The sequence below is a fragment of the Zeus faber genome (genome assembly GCF_960531495.2).
Source record: "Zeus faber genome assembly, chromosome: 1".
NCBI classification, from domain to species: domain Eukaryota; kingdom Metazoa; phylum Chordata; class Actinopteri; order Zeiformes; family Zeidae; genus Zeus; species Zeus faber.
In genome coordinates this window covers 36,169,222-36,189,392 of record NC_137193.1, presented here as the reverse complement: position 1 = coordinate 36,189,392, position 20,171 = coordinate 36,169,222, and positions in this window count along the sequence as shown.

Below are 20,171 nucleotides of genomic sequence, written 5' to 3'. Positions count from 1 at the left end.
TACCAGTTTCCTTCCTTTCCAAATATACTCTCTCTCTTTCTCTCTCTCTTTCTCTCTGCCATCTATCTATCTATCTATCTATCTATCTATCTATCTCTCTCTCTCTCTCTCTATCTCTCTCTCTCTCTCTCTTCAGTAGACCCGGCCCAGATGACGATTGGTCTGCTCTCAGCCCGCCTCACGGTGGAGTTTGAGTTTTACAAACTGACCGGCAAATTGGACACTTTCAGGAGTGTATGGGGTGTTGGGGAGGTGCTTTACTCGGTCCAGGATGATTCCCTCATTGTTAACCTATGATTTTCCTGTGGTTGCTGTGATCTTTCTTTTTCTCCTCTCTCTCTCTCTCTCTCTCTCTCTCTCTCTCTCTCTCTCTCTCTCTCTCTAAGGTAGTAAACTGTACAAAGGAGGAAGGCTGGGCTACAAAGGGAGCTGTCCTTATAGTGAACAGCTGTCTCAAACCTGGTGAAGAAACCAACAGATCCCTGCGTACCTAGTTATCTCTGAAGAGAGGTGTCTGTACTCTTGCTGTATATTTACCGGTTGACTGAATTGTCTCTGGCTTTTGTTATGTTTTTTGGTTCCTTCGTGATCGAGTTTCCACTGCTGTGACATGACTTACTGCAAATAAAAGGAACCTTAAAAGTCAAAGTCTCTCACTCTCTTTTTCTCTCTCTCTCTATCTATCTATCTATCTATCTATCTATCTATCTATCTATCTATCTATCTATCTATATCTATATCTGTCTGTCTGTCTGTCTGTCTGTCTGTCTGTCTGTCTGTCTGTCTGTCCATCCATCTGCGTAAACACGCCACAGCATCTTGCAAAAAGTTCTGTTTGGAGTGAACTGGTGCCTTGAAGAACAGCAGAGCTACTGATGGAAGGTTTGTCTCTTTGCTGAGAGTCGTTCCTGACGAGTCACTCAGTAAAAATTATCGTTCAGTTTGGTTCAGATGGTGTAACGCAATGTGAGCAAGGGAGGACATTGGTTACAATTCAATATAAATTTTACCCAACGCAAATTTTCATCATTAATTTTGTAAATGTTTTCAGTTTGCCAGACAAAGACTCTCGTTCTCTCCCTCGCCCGCTCACTGAATAGGAGCTTAAAGAGCTTCTTGGACTTGTAGCTGAGCGGCTTGAGGCACAGGTTTGGCCGAGTCATGGCTAAAACAAACAAGAATTTACTATTTCGCCTCCTGAGTCATTTAAAAGATTTGTTCGCTACGAGTGGATCTGATGTGCTCCTCCTGGTGCTCCATGTCAGGCTGCGTCTGACCCGTGTGGTGGTGTAATGAGTCTCTGGGCCGGGCTGCGGGCCGGCGCTCAGCTCTAATGAGAGAGAGGGAAGCCTCCAACCGCTCCATAATTAGCTCATTTAAGCACTTATTACCCTGCATCTGTCAGCTGAGAGCAGCAACAGCAACACTCGGTCTTGCACCATTCAGCAGAGCGGACGGAAAGGTCTGCGAGTTTGATTCCCTCTCACAGCTGCCTAGAAGGATGGCCAACTACACACAGTCCTTAAGCAAAGCATTCGGCCCCAAACTGGTTCAGAGCCATACAGTCATTCATCTGTATTAACTATCAAATCTAAATATGGATCTGAATAGTCCTAATTGATCTGCAGCGTTTCCTCGCCCTGACTTGTGATTCTCCTGCTGTTCTGTCACATTTATTTGGCGGGAAGTGACTCAGGGCCGGTGTTAAGGGGGCGACAAACTGGGGCTAATGACTGTAATTAAAAGCCTCATTAATGAGTGTTCTCTACTGAGACGCCACAGTCCCCAACGATATGAAGCACTATTAATCTGCCGTAACCAGTGCTGTCACCAGGCAGCCACGGCCCGTCGCACAGTTAGTGCACAGCAGTTAGTGCACAGCAGTTAGCGCACAGTGCTAACGGTGGGGGTGGCCATATTGTCGGCCCCCACTGAACAGGTGGTGCTCGTCACAGCGGACGACAGATGACTCTGGATGCATGTAGCGCAGCGCAGCCTAGAGGCGCAGGCCGCGCACTCGCAACACAGCGCTCTAATGTGCACAATTTGCATCCATCTTCCCATTTTGGAGAAAGCTTGACCTGCAGCTCCAACCTGCAGGGTAGAGGCTTGAACTATTTGGGAAACACAGGGTGATGGCTCCATTCCAGACCCAATTTAAATGTTTTAAACGTGCGCTCTCATCCTGGAGCCCCCAGCCGAGCTGCTTAGCATAATGCTGCTCCCTTTGTTCCACTCCTCGTTCAATGACATTATTTTCCTTCAGGAGTTCTTCTTCATAAAATCTAACACATATACTGCACATCCAGGTTGTTAGAGGGTGTTGGTCTGGTAACATGAGTATAATCGCTCAATCTAAGATCATCAGAAACATCTACTGTAGATCGCAGATGTTTAGAGAACCTGTCCCTGACACTTCCGACGCATCGGCTTACTGGACAAAAGTCTTCATTCATTTCTTTTGCAAATTACGATTTACTACAGCAAAACCGGTCCTGTTTGGCTGTAGTGACTGTGTGTGAGAGCTGGGATGTCTCCTGGCTGGACCTGGAGCCTGGGCGTAAGGATGCATTCCGTAATGTTGTCTATCATTTTACGCCTGTCTCATGAGCCACAGTATGTGATGTCTACCATGAGACTCAGGGCAGATGTGAAAGCGGAGCGGTCAGATGTTCCACTTGCTGATTGGCTGAACCAGGCAGACAGCGAGCGACACGGCGCTGGTGCTCCGCGGCGATACTAGGCCTGGCTGCTCCTCTGGAGCTGGGTGGAAAAAGGTGTTCTGTTGGGTCGCGCTGGAACGGTGCTGCAGAGGGGAAGGCTTCTTTTCAGCGTGGGCAGCGTGGCTGGCCGCCTGCTGGCTGGCTGTCTGTTCATCTGGGAACAGGGAGGGCAGACACTCTGCCAAGCTGCAGATGCCAACACTTCACCCAACGCGAGCCCCCTCCATCCCAGTGACTTGACTCAATATTCACGCTCACATTTTTGACATTTTATTGGTTTTGTAGCTGATAGATAAGTTGTTTCTAGCCTTCGCTGTTTCCATTTTGCACTCACCAGCACAGTCAGTTCACAGCGTTGTTCTACTTCTTCATGAACAACGGCGCAAGCTCAATCACTTAGATGAGCTCACACCAGTAATACAGTGAAATTTAGGTCAACTTCACTGGATTACATAGCGCTGAAAATGTTAATAAAACACATTTGGACAGCACGAGAAAATGGCTGGATCCCTACATAGCGACACACAGCGACTGTCTCAGGAAAACACCAGCGTGCGCTCCTCTTCCCCCCGCACACAGCGGATCATTCAATCTACTAAATACAACCAACTCAAACAAAAGAGAGCGCAGACGGCGTCTCAGGGAGGTTTTGAGGAGCTGGAGGGAGCACAGAGCGACGGGCTGACAGACAGAGCGGCGCTGGGACTCGCAGCCCGGCAGAGCAGCCATGTTGGAGCCTGCAGTCGGACATCTGCTCCGGTCGGTCGACATATGTTTCCTCAGAGCTTGTTCCCAGAAAGAGGAAGAACCTGACGTCCCTCCAATTAAAAACCTTGAAATAATGCAGCTTGCAACAGCACACACAAGCTGCTTTCAGGCGGAAAGTAACTAAGTACAAGTACTCAATTACTCCATCTGTACTGAGGTGAACTACATTTTAAGGCAAACATCTATACCTTTTACTCTATTACATCTCTGACACAATCTTTACTTTAGCTTTTTTGCTTAAATCAGGATTTATATTTACATTTATGAAAAACCTGTTCTATTTTATTGTCAATTATAATCAGGATCTGCATGAGCATCACCTGCAGAACAAAGGTTCACTTTTATTTCTTCCACGCGTCCTGCGTCCTCTGAATATCATGTTTCATAATTATATTTAATTTAATGCGTTTTACATATTTCCTTTCTGTTTACATTCTGCAGTGAAGCACATGCATGCTGCTCGCTGGACCGCAGTAAGTGGCGAGGGGGCCAGTTTCCGTGGCGATGTGATGCCGGGTGGCAGAGCTTAGCCTCATGTGGGACGGTCACATTGATTATTGAAAACAGCAACACACTGATAATAGGAAATTTCACTGAACAAACAACAAAACGGTGAAATATCCCACGGGAGAAACAGTGCAAAGCCTGCACTGTTTCTCCAGGTATATATACTATATATATATATATATATATATATATATATATATATATATACATATATCATATCCTATAATATCCTGTCTCATTTTCCTCCCTGCTTCACCTCCTGCAGTAAGTTTTTCCTCCTGATCTCTCCATCCGTCACCAGCTCTGATCCTGGAAGCTCTGGACCAGCAGCTTGAAATACAACACTAACAAACCATTAACCGCTGCTTTGTCCCCTTCATACTGCCCCCCCCCCCCCCGTTTACATTGAGGCAGTGTTTTAATCAATGTCAACGTAAATAGAAAATACAATGAAAGATAATGAATAAATCTGAATGAGTTTATGATGATTGGTTTGTTTCTCTGCAGACAATTAGCATATAGTTGAACTGTCTGAAAATAAATAAATAATAATAATAGTAATAATAATAAAACCTAACAAAAAGTAAAGTCAATTTAAGTATGATTTTTTTTTTTAAATGGACAGGTTATTTTCGCTGTGAGATCATATATCAAAGGAGAAGTGTGATCTCGGGGGGGGGGTCACAACAAAGGAGGCTTTATGTGAGGCGGAGGAAATCTAACCCCCAACCCCCAGCGCACACCCCGACTACGTCAGCATTGGCTTCGTCTGGATTCAAACCTTCAACCTCCAAACCCTGAAAGCAGATTCTGGTGTTTTTTATCTTCTGATCACTGCAGATCAACGGGCCGCCCCCATGGTTTGAGCGGCATCCTCTCAATACTCAAATTCAAAGTCTCTGATGCTGATCACTCTTATTTATCCCAGTTATCCAAAGATAAGGGTTAGGATCAATAGGTGTCGGACCTTCTGAGCTGGACTCCTCCGTCCTCAGCAGGAACCTCTCGTGTGAGGGGGGTGGGTGGGGGGGGCTGTATTGGGGGAGGGGGCATCTGGGGTGAGAGGTCTGGGGGGGGGGCGTGGGAGGCTGACGGGTGTCAGGATGACAGCTCTGGCCTCAGTTCATCTCATCTCTCTCAAATTCAGGGTGATGTGCCAACATGGCCACCCCGCGTGGTGCCCCGTGTGCCTGCTGTCCAATGAGAAGGTACAAAACACACAGCGTTGCGGCAGGGGCGGAAGGCGGGCGTGGCCCGCCGTCATTTGGCTGCCACCACACGCCTCTGAGGCACCAGAAAAAGCTGCAGTTTGGTGCCAAGATGGCCGCCGAGCATCAGCCAGAAGTGACGCTTCTGATAAGTCATCACGTCAACAAGGAATGTGACTTCAAGGACACACTCACATGCACACAGACACTGAACACACACAGTGGACACACACACACACAATAACTGATTTTAACTTGTTTTGATGTTTCAGGACTTTTTGGTCTTTAAGAGTTTGTAGGTTCATGTTCAGTGTTAATAATAATAATATAGCTGCAGGCAGGAATACACGGGGTCCAGTTTAGTCATGTTAGGTACAAATTACAGGTTTACCGACTTTAACTGACCATTTAACTGACTTCAATTGTAGAGAATATTTAATGAAATGGATGGTGTGTAGTGGGCTACACAATTTTGTTTTAATTGTAACAAATCTTTGAGGCACATGGAAGGGAACCCAAAACACAAATATAATGAAAATATTTCAAAACCCATCCACAATAAATACAGTACGTGTTCCTTGTATTATGTAATAAGGGGTCCAGCCCATAGGACTGGAGCCCTATTGTTGTTTGGGCGAAAATTCTCTGAATTTTGAAGACTTAAACTATCTGAAACAGCAACTTCGGCTGACGATGAACATGGTTCACATCTTGTTTTAACACCTCGTGGTGGAAGTTTCATCCAAATCGATCCACATACGGAGCAGATATTAGTGAAAAACCAACCAAATTTAGAACGATATTACAGAGACGAGCCAATTCATTTGACGCATTAGACCGCATAGTGGTTGCTCCCCAGGACGAGAAACCAGGAATGAAGAATGAAGAATGAAGAATGAAGAATCTTTAATTGTCACACAGGAGATAAATGACCAGGGGGAGCCAATGCGTCACTCAATGTAAACTCGGAAAATTGTGCTGCGTTTCAGAGAACCTGGGAAACTGAAAAGCGCACTCAACACAAATTGCTGCCTGTAGCTAGATTTTATATTATATTGTTACCAGTAATTATAATTCAAGACCTTTGTATACGTCAATATCTCTGGAATATGTATAAATTCTGACAGTGATATTATTGGGTTTTTATTTTGTAGAACTTACTCTGGTGCGTGTCAGTTGTCCTCAGAAGAGAATGTATTTATGATGTTTAATACGCTGCGCTTTGTTTAATCCAAGTGTCTTCTGGGAAAACTTGGTAATACGAATACAAATCTTATTCAGATTGCCTGTGGGTTTGTTGGATCCCTGACATCTATAAAGTTCTCACGTCAGTTATATCTGCAGGTGCCTCCATCTCGGTGAGGGACCAGTTGTTGACCAATCACTGGACTGCAATGCTATCATGTGACCTGTGGAGGCTGTCATTTGCACATGCGCCTGCGTGGTGGGAACAATTCCACAATTCAGACTGTCCACACATTTTATTCATCTTGTCTGTGGGTGCGGCGGATCCATGACATCCATAGACAACTGACGACGGTTTTTCAATAACAAAAGCCCCTAATAATAATAAACAGAAAAGCCAGAAAGAGAATAACCAAAAAGAGAAAAATATTTATTTGTTTTCTTGTGTGTCTTTCTGTGTGTGACAGTGGAGATCTGGTTGTCTTATGATGGTTGGTGTGTGTGTGTGTGTGTGTGTGTGTGTGTGTGTGTGTGTGTGTGTGTGTGTGTGTGTGTGTGTGTGTGCGCCCATGCAGGTGTGTGTGTGCTGACCACACCTTGGCTCTCTCTGAGGAAGCAGCAGATGGTCATCATGGCTGCGTCTCAAACCTTCTCCAAACATTCTTCTAACCCCCCCCCGCCCACACACACACACACACACACACACACACACACACAAACTAACACACACATGTGCTTCATTCAACATGTTTGACACAAACACACAATACAGAAAAAAAACAGTGAGGTAAGGTAATGTATGGTACTTATGGTATGGTACTTAAATATTCCCCGTGAGTAATCTGTGAAAATGCGGCATACACCAGAATTTGTACTAATTTCCATGGATATACTAGTAACATTAGCATCAGACACTCGTGCTGTGTTATACACACATAGATTTACTACTACTTTAATACTACTACTCTACTAATTACTCATCATCCACCGGTAAGATGTATATGCCCTAATTTGGAGTTCCACCTTCCCCGGCTGTGAACTATATGCCATTATTTGGAGTTCTACATTCCCTGGCTAAATTCAGTGATTTTCGATACCTGGAAACTAGAGCTAGGGGGTGTAGTAACTCGACATAACGTCACAGTCTCTCGGGTGCGCTACATCACACCTCTTCAGGCGTCATGCCCTGTTTTTCAGATATAGAGAGGTGCAGGAAGTGGTTCTATGGAGCATGTTGTTGAACTTTAACCACTTTAATGGTGAAAACAGGTGGAATTCCACTTTTAAACTCCTTATTGATGAAGTGTCAAATCACTCCTGATCCAATTTCTACCTTTTATATAGTTTCAGGAGTTCTCACAGGCAGTGAACTGAATTAAACTGAGTTAAAGTGTCATTGGGTTTCATGTAATTGAGTAATTAAAATCATGCTTTCATCAGTAACTTTGTGCAACAATAGTGTGTGTGTGTGTGTGTGTGTGTGTGTGTGTGTGTATTTCTATTAGCCAGGTTCCACTCAGCAGACACAAACAAACATGTTTATTCCAGTTCTACAGGAGGAAGAGGGGGGTTAACAGATGAGGGATGAAAGGAAAGGATCTGTGTGCCATTGCATATTTTATAAAAATATATTTGATCAAAACACATTTTTATAAAAACACATTTTTATTAAAACACATTTTATTCAAATGCATTTTATTAAAATACATTTTTATTGAAATATATACATAATACATGTTATTAAATTAATTCCATCATTTAAGTAGCAAGTAACATTTTACAAGAACAAAAATAAGGGATATAATTCAGGTTTAGAAATCCACAGTTCACATGAATAAAACAAATAAAATACCCCATCTCTTTATAACGGCGAGTTGCAGTTCGACACTCTGAAAACTAGCTGAAAAATTCTCCTCAAAAACTGAGATAAAAATGAAATGAAATAAAACATTCAATTCAAAAGACATGTGGGTTCCACTACTGGATGAAGAGAACATCGACAGGTGAAGATGAAGAGGAGGAAGAAGAGGAAGAGGAGGATGAAAAGCAGGAGGAAGAGAATGAAGGGGAGGTGGAGAAGGAAGCTGAGGAGGAAGAAAAGGAAGAGGAGGATGAAGATGAAGAGGAGGAAGAGAAGGCTGCAGAAGCTGTTTTACCCCAAGTCAAAAAGAGGACTGCAAGGCCTAGATTTATTTTTATCATAATTTTCATTAAAACATCTGATAAATAATATTATTTTAAATTTGAATATATAATAACGAATATTGTTTTACTTTAAATCCAAATATGTAACAACTAATATCAGTTTTGTTTAAATTATTGTTTCTAATATTTAATATCAGTTTGGTCTGCATGTTTCTCAGTGACTCACCACCGCCCCCTAGCGGTAACTTTGTTGCTGAGGCTGAACTCTGTTCCAAGTTCCAATAAAAGCATAAAATCGCTCGACATTTAACAGATGCATACGAATTACATTTCAGACTAACACCATTTTTCCATGTAAAATCTTGGCATTAAATCGTTAATCAAAACGTTTATCTGACGATGAAAATAAAAATAACATTTTATACCATAAATGCAGAATGTATTAACAAATACTGTACATAAAATAAGAGTAAAAATAATGTTATTCTGCCGCTCAGAAAATCAGGCTTATGTGATTCAGCAGAGACAGTGTTCTGCATAAGCCCCTAACATGACACCACACACATACATGCACACGCCACTCACCCACACACACACACACCGCACACGCACACACAGACACACACAGACACACACAGACATACACACACACACACACACACACACACACACACACCTAACACATGCATACGCGTGTGCACACACACACACAGACACACACACACACACTCACACACACACACACACTCTGACACATACACACTCACACACACACACACACACACACACACACACACACTGGCAGCAGCAATGTGAAAATATATGAATTAAATCATAATTTTAATTTTAATTCAGTAGTTATTTGAACCTAAAATCCATTTTAATTTGCAGATAAACTGACAGATAAAACATAACCAGATTAAAAAGGAAAATATAATCGCGATGTTTCAACATTTATCTTAATAAATGTGTGAATTGTTTTGTTTTATGTTAATACAATAGATTCAATTACCGTAATTTTATAAAAAATAAAAAAAAATAGATCAAATGGATTCCAGGTCTGTTCATTCTCATTTTACGACATGTGCAACTAAAATTTAAGATAAAAATCCATTAGTCAAAAAACGGAAATTACCCAAAAATTATCTCACCTCCCTGTCTCACCCCTCTGTCCCAGTTCCCTTCCACATCAATCACTCACCAGGCCACCTGTCTCACCCCCCTCACCAGGCTACCTATCTCACTTCCCCTAACCAGGTTGCCTGACTCACCCCCATCACCAGGCCACCTGTCTCACCCCTCACCAGAATGCCTGTCTCACCTCCCTTGCCGTGATGCCTGTCTCACCCCCCTCACCAAGACACAGGTCTCACGCCCACTCACCAGGCTGCCTGTCTCACCCCCACTCACCGGTCTGCCTGTCACCCCCTGTCTCCAGTTTAATCAAATCCCCCCCTCACAAAGGGAGTTCTGTTTGAAGCTGCTGCTCTGACTCCAGATCAGGTGTTTCACCTCTTTAGCAATCTGATCTGAGGGCGCACCAAACATCCCTCCGTTCATCCATCCATCCGTCTATCCGTCCATTCATCCCTCCGTCCATCCATCCCTCATCCCTCTGTTGCGCCATCCCTCCATCCGTGCATCAGCTCCAGTGTAACACACAGTACCAATAGTCCGTCCAGGACCAACACCGTACAATCCACTTTGTGTTTAACCATTTTACTAATCATGTTTCAATGCATTGTACAATTCGATGAAGGATGACTTCCCGTAATCTCTAGTGACCCCCATTGACCTCCAGTGACCTTTGGTGCAGGACTTTAAGGTGGAGGGGGGGGGGGGGGGGTGATGGTCCTTAAGCAGCTCCATCTGCACCGAGGAATGCTCTGGACTGAACGCCTCGGGCGTCCAGTTCACTGCCCGCTCCCTCGCCCTCTCTCTCTCTCTCTCTCTCTCTCTCTCTCTCTCTCTCCCATTCTCTTTCTCGGACTCTCTCCCTTCCAGCTCCACTTGTCCCCAAAACACACAACAGGGTTTCAAAGAGAAGTTGAAGTAAAGGAGAAGTGTGGTCTGCCGCTTCAGTACAGCCGTTTGTCCTAGTGGTGGTGATGGAGAGGAAGATGGTGGCGATGGAGAACAAGGCGTAATTAAGAAACAAAAAGAAGAAAGAAAGAAAAAGCGTGTGTGTGCGTTCGTGTGTGTGTGTGTACCCCTCCCTCCCCCACCTCCCCCCTCCCTCACCCTCTCCGTGTGATGACGCGCTCACCTTGCCACAGGCTCCTCTTCAGATTGGCTCCCTCCCGGTCCCTCCTGGTTCCTCCTGGTTCCTCCTGGTTCCTGCTGCTCCTTAGCTCCGCTCCGTGAGGCCGGCTCTCACTGACATGCTGCCAGCGCCAGGCGGCTCCTCTCCGGCTCCCTGACAGCATGGCGGCCCGCGGCGCGGAGGGATCCATCAAATGGCAGCTGTGCTACGACATCTCGGCCCGGACCTGGTGGATGGTAGGACGGCATCCCTCCTTCTCCTCCTCCTCTCCTCCCGTTTTTGCTCTTTTTCCTCTCCCCCCCCCCCCTCTCACCCTCTCTCTCCTCCCGCATCCCTTCTTCAGCTTTCTTCTCAAACTAAACCAACTTTCCGTCGCTGCGCCTTTGCAGGTTTTTTTTTTTTTAAGAAACAAAACAACTTTACCCATTTTGTTTATTGTTGTTTTTTTTTTGTTTTGTTTTCTTTTTGAAGTGTTCGACTTTTCCACTCCCTCTCCTCTTTCCCCCGCCGCTCCCTGTGCTTATCCTCCTTTTCTTCTGCGTCGCACTGAGCGTCCGTCCCGCAGCGCCGAGTGGCGCTCGCTGAACTTGTCGCGCGGCCAATGAAGTCGCGGAAGGAGAGAGGATGGTGTCGCGGGTGGGGCGGGTGGGGGGGGTGTTGTTGTTGTTGTTGTTGTTGTTGTTGTTGTGGTCGTCGTTGTTGCCGTCGCTGTTGCTGCTGTTGTTGTCGTGGCTGCTGTCGTGGTCAGCGGCGGGCAGGTGACCTCTGAGTGGAAAGGTCACGCGGGGCGCGGGACCCCCCACGCTCGGGCGGTTCCACGGGACGAGCTAGAAGTGGAAGAGTTCAGCTCAGTTCGGTTCAGTTCCGTCCCCTCCATGCAGAGTAAAAAAGAGATTATTGTGTTGCCGAGAGACAATGGCTCCATTATTCCTGTCCGTTAGAGGACCGTGAACTTTGGGAATTCCTCCCCCTCTCTCTCTCTCTCTCTCTCTCTCTCTCTCTCTCTGTGGGTCCGGGGCCGGTGGGCTCCTTACAGGGGGGTGGGGGGGGGGGCATCCCGCCCATCCCGCCCGGTGCTTAAACAAATTCTAAAGTCAAACTCAACGTGCGACGATTATTCCGGATTGATCTATTCCGATAATACACTGTCAAGTGTCGGAATGGCGTTCTGTGTTCTGAGGATTCGATCGGATGCTGTGATTTTAAACCACAATTCAATTCATTCTCTGCTCAAAATGATGTCGGAATGTTTGTCTACGTTTGTCGGTGAGGTGAAAATAAACATTTGGAAATGAAATAAGAATTCACTGGATTTTACATTCTGATTTTTTTTCTTATTTAATACAATAAGATGTCCCCAAATATAAGAGTAAGAACAATTTCCTTCACTTCCGACGAGGGATTAAGTATATAGTATAGTATTATTTTACTACTACTACTACTACTACTACTAATTTATTATTATTATTATTATTTGTATTAGTAGTAGTAGTAATAATAAAGTAATAATAATAATGATGATGATAATAATAATAATAATAATAATAATAATAATAATAATAATGATGATGATGATGATGATGATGATAAAAATTAATAATGGCAATATTAATAATAAGAATGCGTTTCTGAATATCATTTCACGATAATATTGTTTGTTCTAATTAAATTTCACCATTGCCTTCCCTATATAATTAGAAGGTTTATTCATCCAGACAATCCTAATCCCACTCAGATTAAATATCAGATCTGTTCTGCGTAAAAAAAACAAACAAAAGAGGATTATATTCCTAATTTCTAAAATAGCGGTTACTAAATTAATTTAACTTTTATTACTAAGGTCATTCATTTTCTCTGTCATGTGATTTGAATCTAATTATGCTATTGATTTGTCCTTTTAATTATAATTATATGTTGTTACGAAAACCTAAATTATAACCTATTCAAATATATATATTGTTAAACAATTTCAGTAACTTTTTAAGGAAAAACATTTGCTAATGTCCTTATTTAATATTTGTTTTGTGAAAACATTTTAATATTATAAATTTCGATCATACAGTATTTTTTGCAGAAATTCGATTTTCTTTACGATGCAGGAGATTGATTTATATTTAAAAATATACATATATACTTTATTTTTATATATTTTTGTATTTAATATTGAAAAAGATTTTATAGATATATACGTTTCATTAAGTCGTTTATTTCCGTTCAGAAAACAGATCATTTAAAATCCTTTCTTGTCAATTCCGCATTTTCTTAGTTTGTGAATGTGGGATTATTATGGAAATTAGCGGATCCGAGAACAAGATGAAAAAAAAATTGATGAAGAGAAATATGCAATGATCGATGTGATGTTTAAAATGATGATTTGATTGAATTTGATTTGATGTGATTTGAGTCGCTCTGAGAGGATCTTTAGCGTCAGATCTGGGATTTCAGCCTCTTCCTCTCCGATAAACCATGCAGTTGCAACTGGTTTCGTACTGGTTTCGCTGTGGTTCAGCCTTAATTCGCCGCACGTGGTGGTGGTGTGTGTGTGTGTAGTGTGTGTGGTAAGGCCCTGTCATCCTGCGGGCCACTACAATAGAACCCCCACCCCCACACACACTCACTCTCACACACACACACACACACACGCGCGCGCGGGCGCGCATGGCATCGCACAATACGTTAGATCTCTAAAACTTTCAAAAAATCTATAAATGTTTGGAACCAAATCTCCTTTTCAATTAACCTCCGGGGCACCTGGAGTGAAGTTTTACACCACATTTAGACATTTATTGGAATTCTTATGAGTTTAGAACATCGACATGAAGAATGTGTAACACCTAACCATTTGCTCGTGGTGTGCGTGTGTGTGTGAGTGTGTGTGTGAGTGTGTGTGTGTGTGTGTGTGTGTGTGTGTGTGTGTGAGTGTGCTGTATATATATATATATATATACACACACTGTATATATATATATATATACACTCTGTATATATAGATATACACAGTATATAAATATAAAAGGTTTTTTATGTTTTATCACCAATCAACTATAAAATATACGTTTATTTGTTTTAAGAATTTGGTTGTATATAAAAAATAAGTACATTAATTTTGTTGGGTAAATTAAGTAAATAATACAAAATTATGAAATTATACTGTGTGTGCGTGTATGTGTGTGCAGTGTGTCTGTGTGTGTGTTGTACAGAGTGTGTGTCCTGTGCAGTGTGTGTGTTGTGCATGGGGCGTATGTTTTACAGTGTGTGTGTGTGTGTGTGTGTGTGTGTGTGTTGTGCAGTGTGCGTGTGTGTTATACAGTGCTTGTGTGTTGTGCAGTGTGTGTTTGTGTCGTGCAGTGTGTGTGTGTGTGTGTTATGCAGTGTGTGTGTGTGTGTGTTATACAGTGTTAGGCAGTGTGTGAGTGTGAGTGTGCGTGTGTATGTGTGTGTGTGCAGTGTGTGTTTGTGTGCGTGTGTGTGCAGTGTGTTTCTAATTAGACTCAGAGCAGCAGAGATGATTGGAGAGGAAATTGGAGGATTAAAATTGTCTGCTTGAACTTCCTGAACATGAGGAGCTCCCTCCCTCCCTCCCTCCCTCCCTCCCTCCCTCCCTCTCTTTCTCGCTCTCCCTTTCTCTCTCTCTCTCTCTCTCTCTCTCTCTCTCTTTCTCTCTCTCTCTCCCTCTCTCCCTCTTTCTTCAGTTCCAGGTTCCTATCGAGAAATGGATGTTGTTCACCTCATTGTGTCAAGCTGTTACACTGTCACCCCTCTCCTCCTCCTCCTCCTCCTCCTCCTCCTCCTCTCCTCCTTGCTGTTTTAACGTTTTATTCTGTTTATTTTCAGCCCAAAGCTATAGGACCTCCACCTTGTCAAGTGCTGTGGTGGTAGAGGTGGAGGAAGTGGTGGAGATGAGATGAGATTTATCAGCTCTGTTTCCAGCTAGTCTAGTTTAGTTTAGTGTAATTGAGTTTAGTTTAGTTTAGTTTAGTTTAGTTTAGTTTAGTTTAGTTTAGTTTAGTGTAATTGAGTTTAGTTTAGTTTAGTTTAGTTTAGTTTAGTTTAGTTTAGTTTAGTTTAGTGTAATTGAGTTTAGTTTAGTTTAGTTTAGTTTAGTTTAGTTTAGTTTAGTTTAGTTTAGTTTAGTTTAGTTTGGTTTGGTTTGGTTTGGTTTGGTTTGGTTTGGTTTGGTTTGGTTTGGTTTCAGCTCCATCTCTGTGTTCAGGAGCTTTGCAGTTCAGGCTCTGATATCCCTTCAGAGTCTCAGAGGAGAGTGAAGCCTGAGGGTTTTTCTGCCTGTGTGTCTGTTTCTCTCTTACTGGCAAATATTACACTTTTTATAATATAAAAAAAACATTATTTTTGTAGATATCTTCTTTTTGTGGTTGTTAAACAGGTTTACCACGTGTGTGTTTTCATCGTAGTTACAAAGCTGCCAGTCTTGAGTATCACTCTCTCTCTCTCTCTCTCTCTCTCTCTCTCTCTCTCTCTCTCTCTCTCTCTCTCTCTCTCTCTCTCACACGCACACACACACATACACACACACACACACACACACACACACACACTCCCAGAGGAACATTGCTACCTGCAGACCAGCTGCTTTTCTATGGAACAGTCTGCCGAGTGGGTGGGTGTGTGTGTGTGTGTGTGTGTGTGTGTGTGTGTGTGTGTGTGTGTGTGTGTCTGTGTGTGTGTGTGTGTGTGTGTGTGTGTGTGTGTGTGTGTGTGTGTGTGTGTGTGTGTGTGTGTGTCTGTGTGTGTGTGTGTGTGTGTGTGTGTGTGTGTGTGTGTGTGTGTGTGTGTGTTCTCCACCCAATACTCACTACATCACTACATCCACCCAGGATGACCCTCCTCAATCAGGATAGTAGCACTACCCACTCTGTCTGTCTTTCTGTTTCACCTGTCCCCCCCTCTCTCGCTCTCTCTATCTCTCTATCTCTGTCTCTCTCCAAACAAAGTGTGTATTGTGCTGTTTGGCTCTGTGCCAGACAGGGTTCACTACCCAAACACCATGAACCCTGGTGGCTTCTACAGATGGAGTTCCCCTCCACTCCTCCTCTCATCCCCTTATCCTCCCCTCCACTCACCCCCTGCCTCCCCCTTCTCCCCTCCACTCATCCCCTCCTCCTCTCCTCCTCTCTTCTACTCATCCCCTCCTCCTCTCCTCCCCTTTACTTCTCCACTCATCCCCCATCTCCTCCTCTTCTTTACTTCACTCATTCCCTTCTCTTCCCCACTCCTCCTCCTTCTCCTCCTCTCCACCCCTCCTCACCCTCCCTGTTTCTATCGTTAAAATTTGATATTTAGATATGTATTAAGATAATGTGTTTATGATGATGGGGTAGTTTGTGCTTTTTCTCATTATTCCTCTCTGCTGGTTCAGCTTGTATTTCACTATTGGTGTATGTGGGTATGTGTGGGTGTGCACGTTTTTCAGACATGAGTGAACACAATGTCTTCATCCAAATTAATTATTTGCATCAAAGCTTCAGATCAACAGCTGGTGATATGTGGTGAAATGTCCCTTTAATCCCATCAAATAGCCCTGATGTGCTGCTCCTGGTTAATGCTAATCCAACTGATCAGCCCCAATTAAATAAATTAACCTTCCAGAGCAACTCGGTGTAGGGACAGAAGAGGACGGAACAGATGCAGGACAATCTGCTTCACATGCAGGACACGCTGCAGGACACGCTGCAGGACACTCTGCTTCCCATGCAGGACACTCGCTGCAGAAGACTCTGCAGGACACTCTGCATGACACGCTGCATGACACAATGCAAGACACTCTACAGGACACGCTGCATGACACTGCAGGACACTCTGCAGGACAGATGTAGGACAATCTGCTTAACATCCACTACACACAGCAGGACACTACAGGACACTCTGCAGGACACGCTGCTGGACACTCTGTAGGACACGCTCAGGATACTCTGCTTCACATGCAGGACACTCGCTGCAGGACACGCTGCATGACACGATGCAGGACAGATGCAGGACAATCTGCTTAACATCTACGACACACAGCAGGACGCTCTGCAGGACAATCTACAGGACAAGTTGCAGGACACTCTGTAGGACACACTGCAGGACACTCTGCAGGACATACTGCAGGACACTCTGCAGGACACGCTGCAGGACACGCTGCAGGACACTCTGCAGGACAGATGCAGGACAATCTGCTTAACATCCACGACACACAGCAGGACACTGCAGGACACTCTGCAGGACAGGCTGCAGGACACTCTGCAGGACATGCTGCATTGCAAGCAGGACACACTGCTTCATATGTGCAGATGTTAGTTTTTGATCTCCATGAGGACAAAAGGAGTTGAACAGAGACGTATGGTGGAGGAACATGGCTGGTTAGAGGTATAGAGAGGAGCAGTGAGGAGGTATAGGAAGGAGGTATAGAGAAGAGGTGTAGAACAGAGGTGTAAAGAGTTGAAGAGCGAAGGAATAGCAAGGTATAGAAAGGAGGAGGAGAGGGGAGGAGCAGCAAGGAGGTATAGGAGGATGTGTAAAGAGGGGGTGTAGAAAGGAGGTGTAGAGAGGTGTAGAAAGAGTGTATAGAGGGGAGGAGCGGTGAGGAGTAGCAGCGAGGAGGTGCAGGGGGGAGGTGCGTCAATGCATTGTGTTTCCAGGTGATTTCCCTGCTCAGCCAATCAATGCTCAGAGCCTGTTTACTCATTGGCAGGTGATCGGGTTACAGCTAACCGCTAACAGCTAACAGCTAACGGGCCTGATTCACGGACTGCGTGGATCCTGAAATGTAAACAAGAGTTTGTCCGTGGAGTAAACAATGTCATGTGATCGGACATCCAGCGGCAGGAAGTGGTTCAGACCCTTGTATGCTCCGTCAGACCAGGATGGAAACCTGTTCTTCATCTTGAGGGCCGTACTCCGTTATTCGTCTTCTTCATCGGAGCGTGGACAAGCAGAGCCCCCGTGGGCCCCCTCCTCTTCCTCCTCCATGTCCTGCTCCTCTTCCTCCTCTTCCTCCCTAATTAAGGTGATTCAGGGTGGTGTCCGTGTGGAGCAGGGACCTCATTACTTAGAGCTGTCCAGCGCTGGACCCCGTCGCCATGTTCACACAGATCCAGCAGGGGAGTCCCTGACCCCCCACCCTCCACCCCAACACACACACACACATACTCACACACACACACACACACACACACACACACACACACACACACACACACACACACACACACACACACACACACACAGAAAGGACAGCTGGTGGGAGCATCTCCCTGCTCCGCCCGCCTCCACCCAGTTCATACGCTGGAGGAACGTGTCCTCTCTATCGCTGTGAAACACCAAGAACACAGAGAGTTAGAAAGAAGTCGCTCTACTTTCCAGTTAAAGGACGTGTGTGTGTGTGTGTGTGTGTGTGTGTGTGTGTGTGTGTGTGTAAATACAAACACACTATGTGTGTGTGTGTGTGTGTGTGTTTTTGTGGAGGTTGTGGAGGACCCCCCCGCCCCCCCGGCGGATTAAGCAGGGAGGCCAGCTGCAGGAGGGGGGGGTGCGCCGCTCCAAGGTGACCCCCGGCAGAGCTGGCAGCACATCTGTGGTCCTGCCTGGCCTGGCACAGCTGCAGCGGGTCACACCACACCCCAAACACACAGACAGACAGACAGACAGACAGACAGACAGACAGTTCGTCAAAAAACAAAAAGTTGATTCCATTTTTGAATCACAAATTCAGTTACAAAGTAGTATCTAATAAACAGTAGAATGCTTCCAAGTGAACGCTCCGTCCAGGTGGAGACAGCGCTGTGCTAATCAGCCGAACGGACCACAACCTCCTCCACCCATATCCAAAGCATCCGCCCCTCTCAAACATCCCCTTCCAGCTCTAATTGTTTCCATGTCTCGCTAAAGCAGTGTGCTTCCTCCACCTCCACCTCCACCCGAATCCCAGCACAGGCCCATTTCATTACACTTCACTTACCAGTCTGTCTGTGTGTCTGTCTGCCTGTCTGTCTGTCTGTCTGTCTGTCTGTCTGTCTGCCTCCTCTGCTGGCGTCTGGGTGGTGTTTTCTGGGTGTAAACTGGGTGTTGTGGGGCCGAAACTGGAGAGGACTGTGGGAGTTGCCAGTGAAGCATAACCTATATTGTATTCTTAATCGCATCATAACGTGTTAACAGGAAGGCCTCGGGATGTATTCAGGACGGTCGGACATTTTGCGTTTTTATGGAACATTAAATGCTGTAATGAGTTTGATTTGCAATTCTTATGGCAAACTGGGTAATTATTATTATTATTATTATTATTATTATTTTATTTTTTTAATTATTATTATTATTATTATATATTTTCACATTATTTAAATTATTATTATTTTAGTTGTTATTATTTTAGTCATAGTTTTTCAGAACAAAATGGCAAACTGTCTGGCGCTCAGAAACCGTCTAACCCACGGACATGAATGATAGATGCGCAGTCCAGACAAGCTGTCGTCGAAGTTTCATCCACATCAGGTTGAATTTGCGGAAGGAGATACGAAAAAACTGTGGCTTTTTTTCCACCCATGTTAAGGTCACGTGAACACTGCATACTACAGACAAGTGTCACTGCCTCATCATTGCGTGACACGGCACATCCGGAACCAGCTTGTAGGACGTGCGGCTGTTCAGCTGCGGAGAAACAGTACTCTCGGTGGACTCACTAGTTATCGTTCTTGAGGTCTTTAAAAAAAGGACATTTAAGACACAGACTCCCGAAATACAAGCGGTTTATTAAATGTCAGCGCAGAGAGGAGAACCGCCACACCACCGTCCACAACGCTTTATTACAGTTTGGATGAATACACAGAAGTGTGACGCAGAGTTTCCGGTCAACGTGTCGTGGAGGATTTCAATTTCCCAGACAAAAAAATTATCCGTGTTTATTGAGCTTACAAACAATTGATAGGCAGGCTGTATAGAGAATTACATCATCAAGCCATGTAGATGTATAATATTTTTTACTGAATATTCAAAATAAAAGAAGTCCTGTCAGTAAACACCATTTTAAAAATAAATGTATAAAAATGAATATTAGTAGTAGTAGTAGTAGTAATATTAGTCTAAATTAAATAATTTCCGTTCGTGAAAAATATGTAGCAGGTGCAGCTGCTTTTTGTTAACATTTCACTAAAATAACATTTTGATCAAATCAAAAACAAAATTAAGATGGCGAGTAGGTCTTAATAAATAATACAATTTGTGGTGTTGTCTGTCTTCGTCGGGACGTCCTGTAACATATTTTACGCAATGAATATTTACCGTCTGCTTTGGGTTGGAACTTAAATATAAAAAACCCCCGCCAAACTATGGATGTATGTGTCCCAACGACACATCGTCTTTCTGTTTCTCCTCAGA